We start from the raw sequence: 19,552 nt of genomic DNA on the forward strand, positions 1-19,552 counted from the left end.
GGTTTCTGTAGTGTAGTGGTTATCACGTTCGCCTAACACGCGAAAGGTCCCCGGTTCGAAACCGGGCAGAAACACAATGCACCTCATTTGTGCTTTTAGCCACAGTCTACGCCGCTTTCCGCTACTTTTTTCACCCATTGTACTTTAGCATAGACTTTCAGGTTGGAAGACACAAAAAAAATCCCAAGATTAGGTTTCTGTAGTGTAGTGGTTATCACGTTCGCCTTACACGCGAAAGGTCCCCAGTTCGAAACCGGGCAGAAACACAATGCACCTCATTTGTGCTTTTAGCCACAGTCTACGCCGCTTTCCTCTGCTTTTTTCACCCATTGTACTTTAGCATAGACCTACAGCTTGGAAGACACAAAAACCAGCAAGAATGGGTTTCTGTAGTGTAGTGGTTATCACGTTCGCCTCACACGCGAAAGCTCCCCGGTTCGAAACCGGGCAGAAACAATGCTTACCTTTAACTTTTTCCCGCATAGGTTGACTCAACACTTGTCCCACGCCTTTCCCGTGTAACAGCCGTACGTGAAATTTGCACATCTCCGTCAGAGTTTCCGTGCATTCCCCACAATGTCAGTTCTTCATCTCCTGGAGTGTGAGTTGACAAGGAGTACTTGAAAACCCTTGCTTGAAGCTTTTAGGTGAGCTGGTTATCTTGTCCCACACAGGGAAATTTTCACTGCAGACCCTATGTGAGTTGAGCAGCAAAACCTGCTGCCTATTGCTCTAAGTGTTTAGATATACTTACTTTCTGGACCCAAAGGCAATGGGAATGTGGACTTTGGCTCTCCTGCCTAGTCAGCTGACCTGGAAAACCTGAAGACCATTGGTGTATATCTTCAGCTGAGCTGTTGAGAAACAGGTGTAGAAAAGCTAGAGCTGACGTATATGACTCACAGTTTCTTGGCATCAGCGGCTGTTTTGAGAATGTTTTAATCTGCAAGGAAGGTAAAGGAAACTCAAGCTATGAAAAAACCAGAAACAAAAAGTAACCCACGAGGTGACCAGTGCTTCCGACCTCAAAAAATCCCAAGATTAGGTTTCTGTAGTGTAGTGGTTATCACGTTCGCCTTACACGCGAAAGGTCCCCGGTTCGAAACCGGGCAGAAACACAATGCACCTCGTTTGTGCTTTTAGCCACAGTCTACGCCGCTTTCCTCTGCTTTTTTCACCCATTGTACTTTAGCATAGACCTACAGCTTGGAAGACACAAAAACTAGCAAGAATGGGTTTCTGTAGTGTAGTGGTTATCACGTTCGCCTCACACGCGAAAGGTCCCCGGTTCGAAACCGGGCAGAAACAATGCTTACCTTTAACTTTTTCCCGCATAGGTTGACTCAACACTTGTCCCACGCCTTTCCCGTGTAACAGCCGTACGTGAAATTTGCACATCTCCGTCAGAGTTTCCGTGCATTCCCCACAATGTCAGTTCTTCATCTCCTGGAGTGTGAGTTGACAAGGAGTACTTGAAAACCCTTGCTTGAAGCTTTTAGGTGAGCTGGTTATCTTGTCCCACACAGGGAAATTTTCACTGCAGACCCTATGTGAGTTGAGCAGCAAAACCTGCTGCCTATTGCTCTAAGTGTTTAGATATACTTACTTTCTGGACCCAAAGGCAATGGGAATGTGGACTTTGGCTCTCCTGCCTAGTCAGCTGACCTGGAAAACCTGAAGACCATTGGTGTATATCTTCAGCTGAGCTGTTGAGAAACAGGTGTAGAAAAGCTAGAGCTGACGTATATGACTCACAGTTTCTTGGCAGTAGCGGCTGTTTTGAGAATGTTTTAATCTGCAAGGAAGGTAAAGGAAACTCAAGCTATGAAAAAACCAGAAACAAAAAGTAACCCACGAGGTGACCAGTGCTTCCGACCTCACGTCCGAAAGCAGGCAGCCGTGGTGGGTTTCTGTAGTGTAGTGGTTATCACGTTCGCCTAACACGCGAAAGGTCCCCGGTTCGAAACCGGGCAGAAACACAATGCACCTCATTTGTGCTTTTAGCCACAGTCTACGCCGCTTTCCGCTACTTTTTTCACCCATTGTACTTTAGCATAGACTTTCAGGTTGGAAGACACAAAAAAAATCCCAAGATTAGGTTTCTGTAGTGTAGTGGTTATCACGTTCGCCTTACACGCGAAAGGTCCCCAGTTCGAAACCGGGCAGAAACACAATGCACCTCATTTGTGCTTTTAGCCACAGTCTACGCCGCTTTCCTCTGCTTTTTTCACCCATTGTACTTTAGCATAGACCTACAGCTTGGAAGACACAAAAACCAGCAAGAATGGGTTTCTGTAGTGTAGTGGTTATCACGTTCGCCTCACACGCGAAAGGTCCCCGGTTCGAAACCAGGCAGAAATAATGCTTACCTTTAACTTTTTCCCGCATAGGTTGACTCAACACTTGTCCCACGCCTTTCCCGTGTAACAGCCGTACGTGAAATTTGCACATCTCCGTCAGAGTTTCCGTGCATTCCCCACAATGTCAGTTCTTCATCTCCTGGAGTGTGAGTTGACAAGGAGTACTTGAAAACCCTTGCTTGAAGCTTTTAGGTGAGCTGGTTATCTTGTCCCACACAGGGAAATTTTCACTGCAGACCCTATGTGAGTTGAGCAGCAAAACCTGCTGCCTATTGCTCTAAGTGTTTAGATATACTTACTTTCTGGACCCAAAGGCAATGGGAATGTGGACTTTGGCTCTCCTGCCTAGTCAGCTGACCTGGAAAACCTGAAGACCATTGGTGTATATCTTCAGCTGAGCTGTTGAGAAACAGGTGTAGAAAAGCTAGAGCTGACGTATATGACTCACAGTTTCTTGGCAGTAGCGGCTGTTTTGAGAATGTTTTAATCTGCAAGGAAGGTAAAGGAAACTCAAGCTATGAAAAAACCAGAAACAAAAAGTAACCCACGAGGTGACCAGTGCTTCCGACCTCACGTCCGAAAGCAGGCAGCCGTGGTGGGTTTCTGTAGTGTAGTGGTTATCACGTTCGCCTAACACGCGAAAGGTCCCCGGTTCGAAACCGGGCAGAAACACAATGCACCTCTTTTGTGCTTTTAGCCACAGTCTACGCCGCTTTCCGCTGCTTTTTTCACCCATTGTACTTTAGCATAGACTTTCAGGTTGGAAGACACGAAAAAAATCCCAAGATTAGGTTTCTGTAGTGTAGTGGTTATCACGTTCGCCTTACACGCGAAAGGTCCCCGGTTCGAAACCGGGCAGAAACACAATGCACCTCGTTTGTGCTTTTAGCCACATTCTACGCCGCTTTCCTCTGCTTTTTTCACCCATTGTACTTTAGCATAGACCTACAGCTTGGAAGACACAAAAACTAGCAAGAATGGGTTTCTGTAGTGTAGTGGTTATCACGTTCGCCTCACACGCGAAAGGTCCCCGGTTCGAAACCGGGCAGAAACAATGCTTACCTTTAACTTTTTCCCGCATAGGTTGACTCAACACTTGTCCCACGCCTTTCCCGTGTAACAGCCGTACGTGAAATTTGCACATCTCCGTCAGAGTTTCCGTGCATTCCCCACAATGTCAGTTCTTCATCTCCTGGAGTGTGAGTTGACAAGGAGTACTTGAAAACCCTTGCTTGAAGCTTTTAGGTGAGCTGGTTATCTTGTCCCACACAGGGAAATTTTCACTGCAGACCCTATGTGAGTTGAGCAGCAAAACCTGCTGCCTATTGCTCTAAGTGTTTAGATATACTTACTTTCTGGACCCAAAGGCAATGGGAATGTGGACTTTGGCTCTCCTGCCTAGTCAGCTGACCTGGAAAACCTGAAGACCATTGGTGTATATCTTCAGCTGAGCTGTTGAGAAACAGGTGTAGAAAAGCTAGAGCTGACGTATATGACTCACAGTTTCTTGGCAGTAGCGGCTGTTTTGAGAATGTTTTAATCTGCAAGGAAGGTAAAAGAAACTCAAGCTATGAAAAAACCAGAAACAAAAAGTAACCCACGAGGTGACCAGTGCTTCCGACCTCACGTCCGAAAGCAGGCAGCCGTGGTGGGTTTCTGTAGTGTAGTGGTTATCACGTTCGCCTAACACGCGAAAGGTCCCCGGTTCGAAACCGGGCAGAAACACAATGCACCTCGTTTGTGCTTTTAGCCACAGTCTACGCCGCTTTCCGCTACTTTTTTCACCCATTGTACTTTAGCATAGACTTTCAGGTTGGAAGACACGAAAAAAATCCCAAGATTAGGTGTCTGTAGTGTAGTGGTTATCACGTTCGCCTTACACGCAAAAGGTCCCCAGTTCGAAACCGGGCAGAAACACAATGCACCTCATTTGTGCTTTTAGCCACAGTCTACGCCGCTTTCCTCTGCTTTTTTCACCCATTGTACTTTAGCATAGACCTACAGCTTGGAAGACACAAAAACTAGCAAGAAAGGGTTTCTGTAGTGTAGTGGTTATCACGTTCGCCTCACACGCGAAAGGTCCCCGGTTCGAAACCGGGCAGAAACAATGCTTACCTTTAACTTTTTCCCGCATAGGTTGACTCAACACTTGTCCCACGCCTTTCCCGTGTAACAGCCGTACGTGAAATTTGCACATCTCCGTCAGAGTTTCCGTGCATTCCCCACAATGTCAGTTCTTCATCTCCTGGAGTGTGAGTTGACAAGGAGTACTTGAAAACCCTTGCTTGAAGCTTTTAGGTGAGCTGGTTATCTTGTCCCACACAGGGAAATTTTCACTGCAGACCCTATGTGAGTTGAGCAGCAAAACCTGCTGCCTATTGCTCTAAGTGTTTAGATATACTTACTTTCTGGACCCAAAGGCAATGGGAATGTGGACTTTGGCTCTCCTGCCTAGTCAGCTGACCTGGAAAACCTGAAGACCATTGGTGTATATCTTCAGCTGAGCTGTTGAGAAACAGGTGTAGAAAAGCTAGAGCTGACGTATATGACTAACAGTTTCTTGGCAGCAGCGGCTGTTTTGAGAATGTTTTAATCTGCAAGGAAGGTAAAGGAAACTCAAGCTATGAAAAAACCAGAAACAAAAAGTGACCCACGAGGTGACCAGTGCTTCCGACCTCAAAAAATCCCAAGATTAGGTTTCTGTAGTGTAGTGGTTATCACGTTCGCCTTACACGCGAAAGGTCCCCGGTTCGAAACCGGGCAGAAACACAATGCACCTCGTTTGTGCTTTTAGCCACAGTCTACGCCGCTTTCCTCTGCTTTTTTCACCCATTGTACTTTAGCATAGACCTACAGCTTGGAAGACACAAAAACTAGCAAGAAAGGGTTTCTGTAGTGTAGTGGTTATCACGTTCGCCTCACACGCGAAAGGTCCCCGGTTCGAAACCGGGCAGAAACAATGCTTACCTTTAACTTTTTCCCGCATAGGTTGACTCAACACTTGTCCCACGCCTTTCCCGTGTAACAGCCGTACGTGAAATTTGCACATCTCCGTCAGAGTTTCCGTGCATTCCCCACAATGTCAGTTCTTCATCTCCTGGAGTGTGAGTTGACAAGGAGTACTTGAAAACCCTTGCTTGAAGCTTTTAGGTGAGCTGGTTATCTTGTCCCACACAGGGAAATTTTCACTGCAGACCCTATGTGAGTTGAGCAGCAAAACCTGCTGCCTATTGCTCTAAGTGTTTAGATATACTTACTTTCTGGACCCAAAGGCAATGGGAATGTGGACTTTGGCTCTCCTGCCTAGTCAGCTGACCTGGAAAACCTGAAGACCATTGGTGTATATCTTCAGCTGAGCTGTTGAGAAACAGGTGTAGAAAAGCTAGAGCTGACGTATATGACTCACAGTTTCTTGGCAGTAGCGGCTGTTTTGAGAATGTTTTAATCTGCAAGGAAGGTAAAAGAAACTCAAGCTATGAAAAAACCAGAAACAAAAAGTAACCCACGAGGTGACCAGTGCTTCCGACCTCACGTCCAAAAGCAGGCAGCCGTGGTGGGTTTCTGTAGTGTAGTGGTTATCACGTTCGCCTAACACACGAAAGGTCCCCGGTTCGAAACCGGGCAGAAACACAATGCACCTCGTTTGTGCTTTTAGCCACAGTCTACGCTGCTTTCCTCTGCTTTTTTCACCCATTGTACTTTAGCATAGACCTACAGCTTGGAAGACACAAAAACTAGCAAGATAGGGTTTCTGTAGTGTAGTGGTTATCACATTCGCCTCACACGCAAAAGGTCCCCAGTTCGAAACCGGGCAGAAACAATGCTTACCTTTAACTTTTTCCCGCATAGGTTGACTCAACACTTGTCCCACGCCTTTCCCGTGTAACAGCCGTACGTGAAATTTGCACATCTCCGTCAGAGTTTCCGTGCATTCCCCACAATGTCAGTTCTTCATCTCCTGGAGTGTGAGTTGACAAGGAGTACTTGAAAACCCTTGCTTGAAGCTTTTAGGTGAGCTGGTTATCTTGTCCCACACAGGGAAATTTTCACTGCAGACCCTATGTGAGTTGAGCAGCAAAACCTGCTGCCTATTGCTCTAAGTGTTTAGATATACTTACTTTCTGGACCCAAAGGCAATGGGAATGTGGACTTTGGCTCTCCTGCCTAGTCAGCTGACCTGGAAAACCTGAAGACCATTGGTGTATATCTTCAGCTGAGCTGTTGAGAAACAGGTGTAGAAAAGCTAGAGCTGACGTATATGACTCACAGTTTCTTGGCAGTAGCGGCTGTTTTGAGAATGTTTTAATCTGCAAGGAAGGTAAAGGAAACTCAAGCTATGAAAAAACCAGAAACAAAAAGTAACCCACGAGGTGACCAGTGCTTCCGACCTCACGTCCGAAAGCAGGCAGCCGTGGTGGGTTTCTGTAGTGTAGTGGTTATCACGTTCGCCTAACACGCGAAAGGTCCCCGGTTCGAAACCGGGCAGAAACACAATGCACCTCATTTGTGCTTTTAGCCACAGTCTACGCCGCTTTCCGCTGCTTTTTTCACCCATTGTACTTTAGCATAGACTTTCAGGTTGGAAGACACAAAAAATTCCCAAGATTAGGTTTCTGTAGTGTAGTGGTTATCACGTTCGCCTTACACGCGAAAGGTCCCCGGTTCGAAACCGGGCAGAAACACAATGCACCTCATTTGTGCTTTTAGCCACAGTCTACGCCGCTTTCCTCTGCTTTTTTCACCCATTGTACTTTAGCATAGACCTACAGCTTGGAAGACACAAAAACTAGCAAGAATGGGTTTCTGTAGTGTAGTGGTTATCACGTTCGCCTCACACGCGAAAGGTCCCCGGTTCGAAACCAGGCAGAAACAATGCTTACCTTTAACTTTTTCCCGCATAGGTTGACTCAACACTTGTCCCACGCCTTTCCCGTGTAACAGCCGTACGTGAAATTTGCACATCTCCGTCAGAGTTTCCGTGCATTCCCCACAATGTCAGTTCTTCATCTCCTGGAGTGTGAGTTGACAAGGAGTACTTGAAAACCCTTGCTTGAAGCTTTTAGGTGAGCTGGTTATCTTGTCCCACACAGGGAAATTTTCACTGCAGACCCTATGTGAGTTGAGCAGCAAAACCTGCTGCCTATTGCTCTAAGTGTTTAGATATACTTACTTTCTGGACCCAAAGGCAATGGGAATGTGGACTTTGGCTCTCCTGCCTAGTCAGCTGACCTGGAAAACCTGAAGACCATTGGTGTATATCTTCAGCTGAGCTGTTGAGAAACAGGTGTAGAAAAGCTAGAGCTGACGTATATGACTCACAGTTTCTTGGCAGTAGCGGCTGTTTTGAGAATGTTTTAATCTGCAAGGAAGGTAAAGGAAACTCAAGCTATGAAAAAACCAGAAACAAAAAGTAACCCACGAGGTGACCAGTGCTTCCGACCTCACGTCCGAAAGCAGGCAGCCGTGGTGGGTTTCTGTAGTGTAGTGGTTATCACGTTCGCCTAACACGCGAAAGGTCCCCGGTTCGAAACCGGGCAGAAACACAATGCACCTCGTTTGTGCTTTTAGCCACAGTCTACGCCGCTTTCCGCTACTTTTTTCACCCATTGTACTTTAGCATAGACTTTCAGGTTGGAAGACACGAAAAAAATCCCAAGATTAGGTGTCTGTAGTGTAGTGGTTATCACGTTCGCCTAACACGCGAAAGGTCCCCGGTTCGAAACCGGGCAGAAACACAATGCACCTCGTTTGTGCTTTTAGCCACAGTCTACGCCGCTTTCCTCTGCTTTTTTCACCCATTGTACTTTAGCATAGACCTACAGCTTGGAAGACACAAAAACTAGCAAGAAAGGGTTTCTGTAGTGTAGTGGTTATCACGTTCGCCTCACACGCGAAAGGTCCCCGGTTCGAAACCGGGCAGAAACAATGCTTACCTTTAACTTTTTCCCGCATAGGTTGACTCAACACTTGTCCCACGCCTTTCCCGTGTAACAGCCGTACGTGAAATTTGCACATCTCCGTCAGAGTTTCCGTGCATTCCCCACAATGTCAGTTCTTCATCTCCTGGAGTGTGAGTTGACAAGGAGTACTTGAAAACCCTTGCTTGAAGCTTTTAGGTGAGCTGGTTATCTTGTCCCACACAGGGAAATTTTCACTGCAGACCCTATGTGAGTTGAGCAGCAAAACCTGCTGCCTATTGCTCTAAGTGTTTAGATATACTTACTTTCTGGACCCAAAGGCAATGGGAATGTGGACTTTGGTTCTCCTGCCTAGTCAGCTGACCTGGAAAACCTGAAGACCATTGGTGTATATCTTCAGCTGAGCTGTTGAGAAACAGGTGTAGAAAAGCTAGAGCTGACGTATATGACTCACAGTTTCTTGGCAGTAGCGGCTGTTTTGAGAATGTTTTAATCTGCAAGGAAGGTAAAGGAAACTCAAGCTATGAAAAAACCAGAAACAAAAAGTAACCCACGAGGTGACTAGTGCTTCCGACCTCACGTCCGAAAGCAGGCAGCTGTGGTGGGTTTCTGTAGTGTAGTGGTTATCACGTTCGCCTAACACGCGAAAGGTCCCCGGTTCGAAACCGGGCAGAAACACAATGCACCTCGTTTGTGCTTTTAGCCACAGTCTACGCCGCTTTCCGCTGCTTTTTTCACCCATTGTACTTTAGCATAGACTTTCAGGTTGGAAGACACGAAAAAAATCCCAAGATTAGGTTTCTGTAGTGTAGTGGTTATCACGTTCGCCTTACACGCGAAAGGTCCCCGGTTCGAAACCGGGCAGAAACACAATGCACCTCGTTTGTGCTTTTAGCCACAGTCTACGCCGCTTTCCTCTGCTTTTTTCACCCATTGTACTTTAGCATAGACCTACAGCTTGGAAGACACAAAAACTAGCAAGCATGGGTTTCTGTAGTGTAGTGGTTATCACGTTCGCCTCACACGCGAAAGGTCCCCGGTTCGAAACCGGGCAGAAACAATGCTTACCTTTAACTTTTTCCCGCATAGGTTGACTCAACACTTGTCCCACGCCTTTCCCGTGTAACAGCCGTACGTGAAATTTGCACATCTCCGTCAGAGTTTCCGTGCATTCCCCACAATGTCAGTTCTTCATCTCCTGGAGTGTGAGTTGACAAGGAGTACTTGAAAACCCTTGCTTGAAGCTTTTAGGTGAGCTGGTTATCTTGTCCCACACAGGGAAATTTTCACTGCAGACCCTATGTGAGTTGAGCAGCAAAACCTGCTGCCTATTGCTCTAAGTGTTTAGATATACTTACTTTCTGGACCCAAAGGCAATGGGAATGTGGACTTTGGCTCTCCTGCCTAGTCAGCTGACCTGGAAAACCTGAAGACCATTGGTGTATATCTTCAGCTGAGCTGTTGAGAAACAGGTGTAGAAAAGCTAGAGCTGACGTATATGACTCACAGTTTCTTGGCAGTAGCGGCTGTTTTGAGAATGTTTTAATCTGCAAGGAAGGTAAAGGAAACTCAAGCTATGAAAAAACCAGAAACAAAAAGTAACCCACGAGGTGACCAGTGCTTCCGACCTCACGTCCGAAAGCAGGCAGCCGTGGTGGGTTTCTGTAGTGTAGTGGTTATCACGTTCGCCTAACACGCGAAAGGTCCCCGGTTCGAAACCGGGCAGAAACACAATGCACCTCGTTTGTGCTTTTAGCCACAGTCTACGCCGCTTTCCGCTGCTTTTTTCACCCATTGTACTTTAGCATAGACTTTCAGGTTGGAAGACACAAAAAAAATCCCAAGATTAGGTTTCTGTAGTGTAGTGGTTATCACGTTCGCCTTACACGCGAAAGGTCCCCGGTTCGAAACCGGGCAGAAACACAATGCACCTCGTTTGTGCTTTTAGCCACAGTCTACGCCGCTTTCCTCTGCTTTTTTCACCCATTGTACTTTAGCATAGACCTACAGCTTGGAAGACACAAAAACTAGCAAGATAGGGTTTCTGTAGTGTAGTGGTTATCACATTCGCCTCACACGCGAAAGGTCCCCGGTTCGAAACCGGGCAGAAACAATGCTTACCTTTAACTTTTTCCCGCATAGGTTGACTCAACACTTGTCCCACGCCTTTCCCGTGTAACAGCCGTACGTGAAATTTGTACATCTCCGTCAGAGTTTCCGTGCATTCCCCACAATGTCAGTTCTTCATCTCCTGGAGTGTGAGTTGACAAGGAGTACTTGAAAACCCTTGCTTGAAGCTTTTAGGTGAGCTGGTTATCTTGTCCCACACAGGGAAATTTTCACTGCAGACCCTATGTGAGTTGAGCAGCAAAACCTGCTGCCTATTGCTCTAAGTGTTTAGATATACTTACTTTCTGGACCCAAAGGCAATGGGAATGTGGACTTTGGCTCTCCTGCCTAGTCAGCTGACCTGGAAAACCTGAAGACCATTGGTGTATATCTTCAGCTGAGCTGTTGAGAAACAGGTGTAGAAAAGCTAGAGCTGACGTATATGACTCACAGTTTCTTGGCAGTAGCGGCTGTTTTGAGAATGTTTTAATCTGCAAGGAAGGTAAAGGAAACTCAAGCTATGAAAAAACCAGAAACAAAAAGTAACCCACGAGGTGACCAGTGCTTCCGACCTCACGTCCGAGAGCAGGCAGCCGTGGTGGGTTTCTGTAGTGTAGTGGTTATCACGTTCGCCTAACACGCGAAAGGTCCCCGGTTCGAAACCGGGCAGAAACACAATGCACCTCGTTTGTGCTTTTAGCCACAGTCTACGCCGCTTTCCGCTACTTTTTTCACCCATTGTACTTTAGCATAGACTTTCAGGTTGGAAGACACGAAAAAAATCCCAAGATTAGGTTTCTGTAGTGTAGTGGTTATCACGTTCGCCTTACACGCGAAAGGTCCCCGGTGCGAAACCGGGCAGAAACACAATGCACCTCTTTTGTGCTTTTAGCCACAGTCTACGCCGCTTTCCTCTGCTTTTTTCACCCATTGTACTTTAGCATAGACCTACAGCTTGGAAGACACAAAAACTAGCAAGATAGGGTTTCTGTAGTGTAGTGGTTATCACATTCGCCTCACACGCGAAAGGTCCCCGGTTCGAAACCGGGCAGAAACAATGCTTACCTTTAACTTTTTCCCGCATAGGTTGACTCAACACTTGTCCCACGCCTTTCCCGTGTAACAGCCGTACGTGAAATTTGCACATCTCCGTCAGAGTTTCCGTGCATTCCCCACAATGTCAGTTCTTCATCTCCTGGAGTGTGAGTTGACAAGGAGTACTTGAAAACCCTTGCTTGAAGCTTTTAGGTGAGCTGGTTATCTTGTCCCACACAGGGAAATTTTCACTGCAGACCCTATGTGAGTTGAGCAGCAAAACCTGCTGCCTATTGCTCTAAGTGTTTAGATATACTTACTTTCTGGACCCAAAGGCAATGGGAATGTGGACTTTGGCTCTCCTGCCTAGTCAGCTGACCTGGAAAACCTGAAGACCATTGGTGTATATCTTCAGCTGAGCTGTTGAGAAACAGGTGTAGAAAAGCTAGAGCTGACGTATATGACTCACAGTTTCTTGGCAGTAGCGGCTGTTTTGAGAATGTTTTAATCTGCAAGGAAGGTAAAGGAAACTCAAGCTATGAAAAAACCAGAAACAAAAAGTAACCCACGAGGTGACCAGTGCTTCCGACCTCACGTCCGAAAGCAGGCAGCCGTGGTGGGTTTCTGTAGTGTAGTGGTTATCACGTTCGCCTAACACGCGAAAGTTCCCCGGTTCGAAACCGGGCAGAAACACAATGCACCTCATTTGTGCTTTTAGCCACAGTCTACGCCGCTTTCCGCTGCTTTTTTTACCCATTGTACTTTAGCATAGACTTTCAGGTTGGAAGACACAAAAAATTCCCAAGATTAGGTTTCTGTAGTGTAGTGGTTATCACGTTCGCCTTACACGCGAAAGGTCCCCAGTTCGAAACCGGGCAGAAACACAATGCACCTCATTTGTGCTTTTAGCCACAGTCTACGCCGCTTTCCTCTGCTTTTTTCACCCATTGTACTTTAGCATAGACCTACAGCTTGGAAGACACAAAAACTAGCAATAATGGGTTTCTGTAGTGTAGTGGTTATCACATTCGCCTCACACGCGAAAGGTCCCCGGTTCGAAACCGGGCAGAAACAATGCTTACCTTTAACTTTTTCCCGCATAGGTTGACTCAACACTTGTCCCACGCCTTTCCCGTGTAACAGCCGTACGTGAAATTTGCACATCTCCGTCAGAGTTTCCGTGCATTCCCCACAATGTCAGTTCTTCATCTCCTGGAGTGTGAGTTGACAAGGAGTACTTGAAAACCCTTGCTTGAAGCTTTTAGGTGAGCTGGTTATCTTGTCCCACACAGGGAAATTTTCACTGCAGACCCTATGTGAGTTGAGCAGCAAAACCTGCTGCCTATTGCTCTAAGTGTTTAGATATACTTACTTTCTGGACCCAAAGGCAATGGGAATGTGGACTTTGGCTCTCCTGCCTAGTCAGCTGACCTGGAAAACCTGAAGACCATTGGTGTATATCTTCAGCTGAGCTGTTGAGAAACAGGTGTAGAAAAGCTAGAGCTGACGTATATGACTCACAGTTTCTTGGCAGCAGCGGCTGTTTTGAGAATGTTTTAATCTGCAAGGAAGGTAAAGGAAACTCAAGCTATGAAAAAACCAGAAACAAAAAGTAACCCACGAGGTGACCAGTGCTTCCGACCTCAAAAAATCCCAAGATTAGGTTTCTGTAGTGTAGTGGTTATCACGTTCGCCTTACACGCGAAAGGTCCCCGGTTCGAAACCGGGCAGAAACACAATGCACCTCGTTTGTGCTTTTAGCCACAGTCTACGCCGCTTTCCTCTGCTTTTTTCACCCATTGTACTTTAGCATAGACCTACAGCTTGGAAGACACAAAAACTAGCAAGAATGGGTTTCTGTAGTGTAGTGGTTATCACGTTCGCCTCACACGCAAAAGGTCCCCGGTTCGAAACCGGGCAGAAACAATGCTTACCTTTAACTTTTTCCCGCATAGGTTGACTCAACACTTGTCCCACGCCTTTCCCGTGTAACAGCCGTACGTGAAATTTGCACATCTCCGTCAGAGTTTCCGTGCATTCCCCACAATGTCAGTTCTTCATCTCCTGGAGTGTGAGTTGACAAGGAGTACTTGAAAACCCTTGCTTGAAGCTTTTAGGTGAGCTGGTTATCTTGTCCCACACAGGGAAATTTTCACTGCAGACCCTATGTGAGTTGAGCAGCAAAACCTGCTGCCTATTGCTCTAAGTGTTTAGATATACTTACTTTCTGGACCCAAAGGCAATGGGAATGTGGACTTTGACTCTCCTGCCTAGTCAGCTGACCTGGAAAACCTGAAGACCATTGGTGTATATCTTCAGCTGAGCTGTTGAGAAACAGGTGTAGAAAAGCTAGAGCTGACGTATATGACTCACAGTTTCTTGGCAGTAGCGGCTGTTTTGAGAATGTTTTAATCTGCAAGGAAGGTAAAAGAAACTCAAGCTATGAAAAAACCAGAAACAAAAAGTAACCCACGAGGTGACCAGTGCTTCCGACCTCACGTCCGAAAGCAGGCAGCCGTGGTGGGTTTCTGTAGTGTAGTGGTTATCACGTTCGCCTAACACGTGAAAGGTCCCCGGTTCGAAACCGGGCAGAAACACAATGCACCTCGTTTGTGCTTTTAGCCACAGTCTACGCCGCTTTCCGCTACTTTTTTCACCCATTGTACTTTAGCATAGACTTTCAGGTTGGAAGACACGAAAAAAATCCCAAGATTAGGTGTCTGTAGTGTAGTGGTTATCACGTTCGCCTTACACGCAAAAGGTCCCCAGTTCGAAACCGGCAGAAACACAATGCACCTCATTTGTGCTTTTAGCCACAGTCTACGCCGCTTTCCTCTGCTTTTTTCACCCATTGTACTTTAGCATAGACCTACAGCTTGGAAGACACAAAAACTAGCAAGAAAGGGTTTCTGTAGTGTAGTGGTTATCACGTTCGCCTCACACGCGAAAGGTCCCCGGTTCGAAACCGGGCAGAAACAATGCTTACCTTTAACTTTTTCCCGCATAGGTTGACTCAACACTTGTCCCACGCCTTTCCCGTGTAACAGCCGTACGTGAAATTTGCACATCTCCGTCAGAGTTTCCGTGCATTCCCCACAATGTCAGTTCTTCATCTCCTGGAGTGTGAGTTGACAAGGAGTACTTGAAAACCCTTGCTTGAAGCTTTTAGGTGAGCTGGTTATCTTGTCCCACACAGGGAAATTTTCACTGCAGACCCTATGTGAGTTGAGCAGCAAAACCTGCTGCCTATTGCTCTAAGTGTTTAGATATACTTACTTTCTGGACCCAAAGGCAATGGGAATGTGGACTTTGGCTCTCCTGCCTAGTCAGCTGACCTGGAAAACCTGAAGACCATTGGTGTATATCTTCAGCTGAGCTGTTGAGAAACAGGTGTAGAAAAGCTAGAGCTGACGTATATGACTCACAGTTTCTTGGCAGCAGCGGCTGTTTTGAGAATGTTTTAATCTGCAAGGAAGGTAAAGGAAACTCAAGCTATGAAAAAACCAGAAACAAAAAGTAACCCACGAGGTGACCAGTGCTTCCGACCTCAAAAAATCCCAAGATTAGGTTTCTGTAGTGTAGTGGTTATCACGTTCGCCTTACACGCGAAAGGTCCCCGGTTCGAAACCGGGCAGAAACACAATGCACCTCGTTTGTGCTTTTAGCCACAGTCTACGCCGCTTTCCTCTGCTTTTTTCACCCATTGTACTTTAGCATAGACCTACAGCTTGGAAGACACAAAAACTAGCAAGAATGGGTTTCTGTAGTGTAGTGGTTATCACGTTCGCCTCACACGCGAAAGGTCCCCGGTTCGAAACCGGGCAGAAACAATGCTTACCTTTAACTTTTTCCCGCATAGGTTGACTCAACACTTGTCCCACGCCTTTCCCGTGTAACAGCCGTACGTGAAATTTGCACATCTCCGTCAGAGTTTCCGTGCATTCCCCACAATGTCAGTTCTTCATCTCCTGGAGTGTGAGTTGACAAGGAGTACTTGAAAACCCTTGCTTGAAGCTTTTAGGTGAGCTGGTTATCTTGTCCCACACAGGGAAATTTTCACTGCAGACCCTATGTGAGTTGAGCAGCAAAACCTGCTGCCTATTGCTCTAAGTGTTTAGATATACTTACTTTCTGGACCCAAAGGCAATGGGAATGTGGACTTTGGCTCTCCTGCCTAGTCAGCTGACCTGGAAAACCTGAAGACCATTGGTGTATATCTTCAGCTGAGCTGTTGAGAAACAGGTGTAGAAAAGCTAGAGCTGACGTATATGACTCACAGTTTCTTGGCAGTAGCGGCTGTTTTGAGAATGTTTTAATCTGCAAGGAAGGTAAAGGAAACTCAAGCTATGAAAAAACCAGAAACAAAAAGTAACCCACGAGGTGACCAGTGCTTCCGACCTCAAAAAATCCCAAGATTAGGTTTCTGTAGTGTAGTGGTTATCACGTTCGCCTTACACGCGAAAGGTCCCCGGTTCGAAACCGGGCAGAAACACAATGCACCTCGTTTGTGCTTTTAGCCACAGTCTACGCCGCTTTCCTCTGCTTTTTTCACCCATTGTACTTTAGCATAGACCTACAGCTTGGAAGACACAAAAACTAGCAAGAATGGGTTTCTGTAGTGTAGTGGTTATCACGTTCGCCTCACACGCGAAAGGTCCCCGGTTCGAAACCGGGCAGAAACAATGCTTACCTTTAACTTTTTCCCGCATAGGTTGACTCAACACTTGTCCCACGCCTTTCCCGTGTAACAGCCGTACGTGAAATTTGCACATCTCCGTCAGAGTTTCCGTGCATTCCCCACAATGTCAGTTCTTCATCTCCTGGAGTGTGAGTTGACAAGGAGTACTTGAAAACCCTTGCTTGAAGCTTTTAGGTGAGCTGGTTATCTTGTCCCACACAGGGAAATTTTCACTGCAGACCCTATGTGAGTTGAGCAGCAAAACCTGCTGCCTATTGCTCTAAGTGTTTAGATATACTTACTTTCTGGACCCAAAGGCAATGGGAATGTGGACTTTGGCTCTCCTGCCTAGTCAGCTGACCTGGAAAACCTGAAGACCATTGGTGTATATCTTCAGCTGAGCTGTTGAGAAACAGGTGTAGAAAAGCTAGAGCTGACGTATATGACTCACAGTTTCTTGGCAGCAGCGGCTGTTTTGAGAATGTTTTAATCTGCAAGGAAGGTAAAGGAAACTCAAGCTATGAAAAAACCAGAAACAAAAAGTAACCCACGAGGTGACCAGTGCTTCCGACCTCAAAAAATCCCAAGATTAGGTTTCTGTAGTGTAGTGGTTATCACGTTCGCCTTACACGCGAAAGGTCCCCGGTTCGAAACCGGGCAGAAACACAATGCACCTCGTTTGTGCTTTTAGCCACAGTCTACGCCGCTTTCCTCTGCTTTTTTCACCCATTGTACTTTAGCATAGACCTACAGCTTGGAAGACACAAAAACTAGCAAGAATGGGTTTCTGTAGTGTAGTGGTTATCACGTTCGCCTCACACGCGAAAGGTCCCCGGTTCGAAACCGGGCAGAAACAATGCTTACCTTTAACTTTTTCCCGCATAGGTTGACTCAACACTTGTCCCACGCCTTTCCCGTGTAACAGCCGTACGTGAAATTTGCACATCTCCGTCAGAGTTTCCGTGCATTCCCCACAATGTCAGTTCTTCATCTCCTGGAGTGTGAGTTGACAAGGAGTACTTGAAAACCCTTGCTTGAAGCTTTTAGGTGAGCTGGTTATCTTGTCCCACACAGGGAAATTTTCACTGCAGACCCTATGTGAGTTGAGCAGCAAAACCTGCTGCCTATTGCTCTAAGTGTTTAGATATACTTACTTTCTGGACCCAAAGGCAATGGGAATGTGGACTTTGGCTCTCCTGCCTAGTCAGCTGACCTGGAAAACCTGAAGACCATTGGTGTATATCTTCAGCTGAGCTGTTGAGAAACAGGTGTAGAAAAGCTAGAGCTGACGTATATGACTCACAGTTTCTTGGCAGTAGCGGCTGTTTTGAGAATGTTTTAATCTGCAAGGAAGGTAAAGGAAACTCAAGCTATGAAAAAACCAGAAACAAAAAGTAACCCACGAGGTGACCAGTGCTTCCGACCTCAAAAAATCCCAAGATTAGGTTTCTGTAGTGTAGTGGTTATCACGTTCGCCTTACACGCGAAAGGTCCCCGGTTCGAAACCGGGCAGAAACACAATGCACCTCGTTTGTGCTTTTAGCCACAGTCTACGCCGCTTTCCTCTGCTTTTTTCACCCATTGTACTTTAGCATAGACCTACAGCTTGGAAGACACAAAAACTAGCAAGAATGGGTTTCTGTAGTGTAGTGGTTATCACGTTCGCCTCACACGCGAAAGGTCCCCGGTTCGAAACCGGGCAGAAACAATGCTTACCTTTAACTTTTTCCCGCATAGGTTGACTCAACACTTGTCCCACGCCTTTCCCGTGTAACAGCCGTACGTGAAATTTGCACATCTCCGTCAGAGTTTCCGTGCATTCCCCACAATGTCAGTTCTTCATCTCCTGGAGTGTGAGTTGACAAGGAGTACTTGAAAACCCTTGCTTGAAGCTTTTAGGTGAGCTGGTTATCTTGTCCCACACAGGGAAATTTTCACTGCAGACCCTATGTGAGTTGAGCAGCAAAACCTGCTGCCTATTGCTCTAAGTGTTTAGATATACTTACTTTCTGGACCCAAAGGCAATGGGAATGTGGACTTTGGCTCTCCTGCCTAGTCAGCTGACCTGGAAAACCTGAAGACCATTGGTGTATATCTTCAGCTGAGCTGTTGAGAAACAGGTGTAGAAAAGCTAGAGCTGACGTATATGACTCACAGTTTCTTGGCAGTAGCGGCTGTTTTGAGAATGTTTTAATCTGCAAGGAAGGTAAAGGAAACTCAAGCTATGAAAAAACCAGAAACAAAAAGTAACCCACGAGGTGACCAGTGCTTCCGACCTCAAAAAATCCCAAGATTAGGTTTCTGTAGTGTAGTGGTTATCACGTTCGCCTTACACGCGAAAGGTCCCCGGTTCGAACCCGGGCAGAAACACAATGCACCTCGTTTGTGCTTTTAGCCACAGTCTACGCCGCTTTCCTCTGCTTTTTTCACCCATTGTACTTTAGCATAGACCTACAGCTTGGAAGACACAAAAACTAGCAAGAATGGGTTTCTGTAGTGTAGTGGTTATCACGTTCGCCTCACACGCGAAAGGTCCCCGGTTCGAAACCGGGCAGAAACAATGCTTACCTTTAACTTTTTCCCGCATAGGTTGACTCAACACTTGTCCCACGCCTTTCCCGTGTAACAGCCGTACGTGAAATTTGCACATCTCCGTCAGAGTTTCCGTGCATTCCCCACAATGTCAGTTCTTCATCTCCTGGAGTGTGAGTTGACAAGGAGTACTTGAAAACCCTTGCTTGAAGCTTTTAGGTGAGCTGGTTATCTTGTCCCACACAGGGAAATTTTCACTGCAGACCCTATGTGAGTTGAGCAGCAAAACCTGCTGCCTATTGCTCTAAGTGTTTAGATATACTTACTTTCTGGACCCAAAGGCAATGGGAATGTGGACTTTGGCTCTCCTGCCTAGTCAGCTGACCTGGAAAACCTGAAGACCATTGGTGTATATCTTCAGCTGAGCTGTTGAGAAACAGGTGTAGAAAAGCTAGAGCTGACGTATATGACTCACAGTTTCTTGGCAGTAGCGGCTGTTTTGAGAATGTTTTAATCTGCAAGGAAGGTAAAAGAAACTCAAGCTATGAAAAAAACAGAAACAAAAAGTAACCCACGAGGTGACCAGTGCTTCCGACCTCACGTCCGAAAGCAGGCAGCCGTGGTGGGTTTCTGTAGTGTAGTGGTTATCACGTTCGCCTAACACGCGAAAGGTCCCCGGTTCGAAACCGGGCAGAAACACAATGCACCTCGTTTGTGCTTTTAGCCACAGTCTACGCCGCTTTCCGCTGCTTTTTTCACCCATTGTACTTTAGCATAGACTTTCAGGTTGGAAGACACGAAAAAAATCCCAAGATTAGGTTTCTGTAGTGTAGTGGTTATCACGTTCGCCTTACACGCGAAAGGTCCCCGGTTCGAAACCGGGCAGAAACACAATGCACCTCGTTTGTGCTTTTAGCCAC

General features: G+C 46.5%; 52 non-coding genes across 52 annotated transcripts; all 52 read left to right on the plus strand.

Annotated features, from left to right (window-relative positions):
• The first annotated feature begins 1 nt into the window (after nucleotide 1).
• TRNAV-AAC (transfer RNA valine (anticodon AAC)) lies at nucleotides 2-74 on the plus strand. Its single transcript has one exon. It is a non-coding gene; the product is annotated as a tRNA-Val (tRNA).
• A 119-nt stretch (nucleotides 75-193) lies between these two features.
• Nucleotides 194-266, plus strand: TRNAV-UAC (transfer RNA valine (anticodon UAC)). Its single transcript has one exon. It is a non-coding gene; the product is annotated as a tRNA-Val (tRNA).
• A 117-nt stretch (nucleotides 267-383) lies between these two features.
• On the plus strand, nucleotides 384-456 carry TRNAV-CAC (transfer RNA valine (anticodon CAC)). The gene has a single exon. It is a non-coding gene; the product is annotated as a tRNA-Val (tRNA).
• A 589-nt stretch (nucleotides 457-1,045) lies between these two features.
• TRNAV-UAC (transfer RNA valine (anticodon UAC)) lies at nucleotides 1,046-1,118 on the plus strand. Its single transcript has one exon. It is a non-coding gene; the product is annotated as a tRNA-Val (tRNA).
• A 117-nt stretch (nucleotides 1,119-1,235) lies between these two features.
• On the plus strand, nucleotides 1,236-1,308 carry TRNAV-CAC (transfer RNA valine (anticodon CAC)). Its single transcript has one exon. It is a non-coding gene; the product is annotated as a tRNA-Val (tRNA).
• Nucleotides 1,309-1,906: 598 nt separating this feature from the next.
• On the plus strand, nucleotides 1,907-1,979 carry TRNAV-AAC (transfer RNA valine (anticodon AAC)). The gene has a single exon. It is a non-coding gene; the product is annotated as a tRNA-Val (tRNA).
• Nucleotides 1,980-2,098: 119 nt separating this feature from the next.
• On the plus strand, nucleotides 2,099-2,171 carry TRNAV-UAC (transfer RNA valine (anticodon UAC)). The gene has a single exon. It is a non-coding gene; the product is annotated as a tRNA-Val (tRNA).
• A 117-nt stretch (nucleotides 2,172-2,288) lies between these two features.
• Nucleotides 2,289-2,361, plus strand: TRNAV-CAC (transfer RNA valine (anticodon CAC)). The gene has a single exon. It is a non-coding gene; the product is annotated as a tRNA-Val (tRNA).
• A 598-nt stretch (nucleotides 2,362-2,959) lies between these two features.
• Nucleotides 2,960-3,032, plus strand: TRNAV-AAC (transfer RNA valine (anticodon AAC)). The gene has a single exon. It is a non-coding gene; the product is annotated as a tRNA-Val (tRNA).
• Nucleotides 3,033-3,151: 119 nt separating this feature from the next.
• On the plus strand, nucleotides 3,152-3,224 carry TRNAV-UAC (transfer RNA valine (anticodon UAC)). The gene has a single exon. It is a non-coding gene; the product is annotated as a tRNA-Val (tRNA).
• Nucleotides 3,225-3,341: 117 nt separating this feature from the next.
• TRNAV-CAC (transfer RNA valine (anticodon CAC)) lies at nucleotides 3,342-3,414 on the plus strand. Its single transcript has one exon. It is a non-coding gene; the product is annotated as a tRNA-Val (tRNA).
• A 598-nt stretch (nucleotides 3,415-4,012) lies between these two features.
• Nucleotides 4,013-4,085, plus strand: TRNAV-AAC (transfer RNA valine (anticodon AAC)). Its single transcript has one exon. It is a non-coding gene; the product is annotated as a tRNA-Val (tRNA).
• Nucleotides 4,086-4,204: 119 nt separating this feature from the next.
• Nucleotides 4,205-4,277, plus strand: TRNAV-UAC (transfer RNA valine (anticodon UAC)). The gene has a single exon. It is a non-coding gene; the product is annotated as a tRNA-Val (tRNA).
• A 117-nt stretch (nucleotides 4,278-4,394) lies between these two features.
• Nucleotides 4,395-4,467, plus strand: TRNAV-CAC (transfer RNA valine (anticodon CAC)). Its single transcript has one exon. It is a non-coding gene; the product is annotated as a tRNA-Val (tRNA).
• A 589-nt stretch (nucleotides 4,468-5,056) lies between these two features.
• TRNAV-UAC (transfer RNA valine (anticodon UAC)) lies at nucleotides 5,057-5,129 on the plus strand. Its single transcript has one exon. It is a non-coding gene; the product is annotated as a tRNA-Val (tRNA).
• Nucleotides 5,130-5,246: 117 nt separating this feature from the next.
• On the plus strand, nucleotides 5,247-5,319 carry TRNAV-CAC (transfer RNA valine (anticodon CAC)). The gene has a single exon. It is a non-coding gene; the product is annotated as a tRNA-Val (tRNA).
• Nucleotides 5,320-5,917: 598 nt separating this feature from the next.
• On the plus strand, nucleotides 5,918-5,990 carry TRNAV-AAC (transfer RNA valine (anticodon AAC)). Its single transcript has one exon. It is a non-coding gene; the product is annotated as a tRNA-Val (tRNA).
• Nucleotides 5,991-6,107: 117 nt separating this feature from the next.
• Nucleotides 6,108-6,180, plus strand: TRNAV-CAC (transfer RNA valine (anticodon CAC)). The gene has a single exon. It is a non-coding gene; the product is annotated as a tRNA-Val (tRNA).
• A 598-nt stretch (nucleotides 6,181-6,778) lies between these two features.
• On the plus strand, nucleotides 6,779-6,851 carry TRNAV-AAC (transfer RNA valine (anticodon AAC)). Its single transcript has one exon. It is a non-coding gene; the product is annotated as a tRNA-Val (tRNA).
• Nucleotides 6,852-6,969: 118 nt separating this feature from the next.
• Nucleotides 6,970-7,042, plus strand: TRNAV-UAC (transfer RNA valine (anticodon UAC)). The gene has a single exon. It is a non-coding gene; the product is annotated as a tRNA-Val (tRNA).
• A 117-nt stretch (nucleotides 7,043-7,159) lies between these two features.
• Nucleotides 7,160-7,232, plus strand: TRNAV-CAC (transfer RNA valine (anticodon CAC)). Its single transcript has one exon. It is a non-coding gene; the product is annotated as a tRNA-Val (tRNA).
• Nucleotides 7,233-7,830: 598 nt separating this feature from the next.
• Nucleotides 7,831-7,903, plus strand: TRNAV-AAC (transfer RNA valine (anticodon AAC)). The gene has a single exon. It is a non-coding gene; the product is annotated as a tRNA-Val (tRNA).
• Nucleotides 7,904-8,022: 119 nt separating this feature from the next.
• Nucleotides 8,023-8,095, plus strand: TRNAV-AAC (transfer RNA valine (anticodon AAC)). The gene has a single exon. It is a non-coding gene; the product is annotated as a tRNA-Val (tRNA).
• A 117-nt stretch (nucleotides 8,096-8,212) lies between these two features.
• On the plus strand, nucleotides 8,213-8,285 carry TRNAV-CAC (transfer RNA valine (anticodon CAC)). The gene has a single exon. It is a non-coding gene; the product is annotated as a tRNA-Val (tRNA).
• A 598-nt stretch (nucleotides 8,286-8,883) lies between these two features.
• TRNAV-AAC (transfer RNA valine (anticodon AAC)) lies at nucleotides 8,884-8,956 on the plus strand. Its single transcript has one exon. It is a non-coding gene; the product is annotated as a tRNA-Val (tRNA).
• Nucleotides 8,957-9,075: 119 nt separating this feature from the next.
• On the plus strand, nucleotides 9,076-9,148 carry TRNAV-UAC (transfer RNA valine (anticodon UAC)). The gene has a single exon. It is a non-coding gene; the product is annotated as a tRNA-Val (tRNA).
• A 117-nt stretch (nucleotides 9,149-9,265) lies between these two features.
• Nucleotides 9,266-9,338, plus strand: TRNAV-CAC (transfer RNA valine (anticodon CAC)). Its single transcript has one exon. It is a non-coding gene; the product is annotated as a tRNA-Val (tRNA).
• A 598-nt stretch (nucleotides 9,339-9,936) lies between these two features.
• TRNAV-AAC (transfer RNA valine (anticodon AAC)) lies at nucleotides 9,937-10,009 on the plus strand. The gene has a single exon. It is a non-coding gene; the product is annotated as a tRNA-Val (tRNA).
• A 119-nt stretch (nucleotides 10,010-10,128) lies between these two features.
• Nucleotides 10,129-10,201, plus strand: TRNAV-UAC (transfer RNA valine (anticodon UAC)). The gene has a single exon. It is a non-coding gene; the product is annotated as a tRNA-Val (tRNA).
• A 117-nt stretch (nucleotides 10,202-10,318) lies between these two features.
• On the plus strand, nucleotides 10,319-10,391 carry TRNAV-CAC (transfer RNA valine (anticodon CAC)). Its single transcript has one exon. It is a non-coding gene; the product is annotated as a tRNA-Val (tRNA).
• Nucleotides 10,392-10,989: 598 nt separating this feature from the next.
• Nucleotides 10,990-11,062, plus strand: TRNAV-AAC (transfer RNA valine (anticodon AAC)). Its single transcript has one exon. It is a non-coding gene; the product is annotated as a tRNA-Val (tRNA).
• A 119-nt stretch (nucleotides 11,063-11,181) lies between these two features.
• Nucleotides 11,182-11,254, plus strand: TRNAV-UAC (transfer RNA valine (anticodon UAC)). Its single transcript has one exon. It is a non-coding gene; the product is annotated as a tRNA-Val (tRNA).
• A 117-nt stretch (nucleotides 11,255-11,371) lies between these two features.
• Nucleotides 11,372-11,444, plus strand: TRNAV-CAC (transfer RNA valine (anticodon CAC)). Its single transcript has one exon. It is a non-coding gene; the product is annotated as a tRNA-Val (tRNA).
• A 598-nt stretch (nucleotides 11,445-12,042) lies between these two features.
• Nucleotides 12,043-12,115, plus strand: TRNAV-AAC (transfer RNA valine (anticodon AAC)). Its single transcript has one exon. It is a non-coding gene; the product is annotated as a tRNA-Val (tRNA).
• Nucleotides 12,116-12,233: 118 nt separating this feature from the next.
• Nucleotides 12,234-12,306, plus strand: TRNAV-UAC (transfer RNA valine (anticodon UAC)). The gene has a single exon. It is a non-coding gene; the product is annotated as a tRNA-Val (tRNA).
• A 117-nt stretch (nucleotides 12,307-12,423) lies between these two features.
• On the plus strand, nucleotides 12,424-12,496 carry TRNAV-CAC (transfer RNA valine (anticodon CAC)). Its single transcript has one exon. It is a non-coding gene; the product is annotated as a tRNA-Val (tRNA).
• A 589-nt stretch (nucleotides 12,497-13,085) lies between these two features.
• Nucleotides 13,086-13,158, plus strand: TRNAV-UAC (transfer RNA valine (anticodon UAC)). Its single transcript has one exon. It is a non-coding gene; the product is annotated as a tRNA-Val (tRNA).
• A 117-nt stretch (nucleotides 13,159-13,275) lies between these two features.
• TRNAV-CAC (transfer RNA valine (anticodon CAC)) lies at nucleotides 13,276-13,348 on the plus strand. Its single transcript has one exon. It is a non-coding gene; the product is annotated as a tRNA-Val (tRNA).
• Nucleotides 13,349-13,946: 598 nt separating this feature from the next.
• On the plus strand, nucleotides 13,947-14,019 carry TRNAV-AAC (transfer RNA valine (anticodon AAC)). The gene has a single exon. It is a non-coding gene; the product is annotated as a tRNA-Val (tRNA).
• A 308-nt stretch (nucleotides 14,020-14,327) lies between these two features.
• TRNAV-CAC (transfer RNA valine (anticodon CAC)) lies at nucleotides 14,328-14,400 on the plus strand. The gene has a single exon. It is a non-coding gene; the product is annotated as a tRNA-Val (tRNA).
• Nucleotides 14,401-14,989: 589 nt separating this feature from the next.
• On the plus strand, nucleotides 14,990-15,062 carry TRNAV-UAC (transfer RNA valine (anticodon UAC)). Its single transcript has one exon. It is a non-coding gene; the product is annotated as a tRNA-Val (tRNA).
• Nucleotides 15,063-15,179: 117 nt separating this feature from the next.
• TRNAV-CAC (transfer RNA valine (anticodon CAC)) lies at nucleotides 15,180-15,252 on the plus strand. The gene has a single exon. It is a non-coding gene; the product is annotated as a tRNA-Val (tRNA).
• A 589-nt stretch (nucleotides 15,253-15,841) lies between these two features.
• Nucleotides 15,842-15,914, plus strand: TRNAV-UAC (transfer RNA valine (anticodon UAC)). Its single transcript has one exon. It is a non-coding gene; the product is annotated as a tRNA-Val (tRNA).
• A 117-nt stretch (nucleotides 15,915-16,031) lies between these two features.
• TRNAV-CAC (transfer RNA valine (anticodon CAC)) lies at nucleotides 16,032-16,104 on the plus strand. The gene has a single exon. It is a non-coding gene; the product is annotated as a tRNA-Val (tRNA).
• Nucleotides 16,105-16,693: 589 nt separating this feature from the next.
• TRNAV-UAC (transfer RNA valine (anticodon UAC)) lies at nucleotides 16,694-16,766 on the plus strand. The gene has a single exon. It is a non-coding gene; the product is annotated as a tRNA-Val (tRNA).
• Nucleotides 16,767-16,883: 117 nt separating this feature from the next.
• Nucleotides 16,884-16,956, plus strand: TRNAV-CAC (transfer RNA valine (anticodon CAC)). Its single transcript has one exon. It is a non-coding gene; the product is annotated as a tRNA-Val (tRNA).
• A 589-nt stretch (nucleotides 16,957-17,545) lies between these two features.
• Nucleotides 17,546-17,618, plus strand: TRNAV-UAC (transfer RNA valine (anticodon UAC)). Its single transcript has one exon. It is a non-coding gene; the product is annotated as a tRNA-Val (tRNA).
• Nucleotides 17,619-17,735: 117 nt separating this feature from the next.
• On the plus strand, nucleotides 17,736-17,808 carry TRNAV-CAC (transfer RNA valine (anticodon CAC)). Its single transcript has one exon. It is a non-coding gene; the product is annotated as a tRNA-Val (tRNA).
• Nucleotides 17,809-18,397: 589 nt separating this feature from the next.
• Nucleotides 18,398-18,470, plus strand: TRNAV-UAC (transfer RNA valine (anticodon UAC)). The gene has a single exon. It is a non-coding gene; the product is annotated as a tRNA-Val (tRNA).
• Nucleotides 18,471-18,587: 117 nt separating this feature from the next.
• Nucleotides 18,588-18,660, plus strand: TRNAV-CAC (transfer RNA valine (anticodon CAC)). The gene has a single exon. It is a non-coding gene; the product is annotated as a tRNA-Val (tRNA).
• A 598-nt stretch (nucleotides 18,661-19,258) lies between these two features.
• TRNAV-AAC (transfer RNA valine (anticodon AAC)) lies at nucleotides 19,259-19,331 on the plus strand. The gene has a single exon. It is a non-coding gene; the product is annotated as a tRNA-Val (tRNA).
• A 119-nt stretch (nucleotides 19,332-19,450) lies between these two features.
• TRNAV-UAC (transfer RNA valine (anticodon UAC)) lies at nucleotides 19,451-19,523 on the plus strand. Its single transcript has one exon. It is a non-coding gene; the product is annotated as a tRNA-Val (tRNA).
• Nucleotides 19,524-19,552: the final 29 nt, after the last annotated feature.

Source organism: Staurois parvus, unplaced genomic scaffold (assembly GCF_062004578.1).
Source record: "Staurois parvus isolate SC_StPar_1 unplaced genomic scaffold, SC_StPar_1.0 ptg000025l, whole genome shotgun sequence".
NCBI classification, from domain to species: Eukaryota; Metazoa; Chordata; class Amphibia; order Anura; family Ranidae; genus Staurois; species Staurois parvus.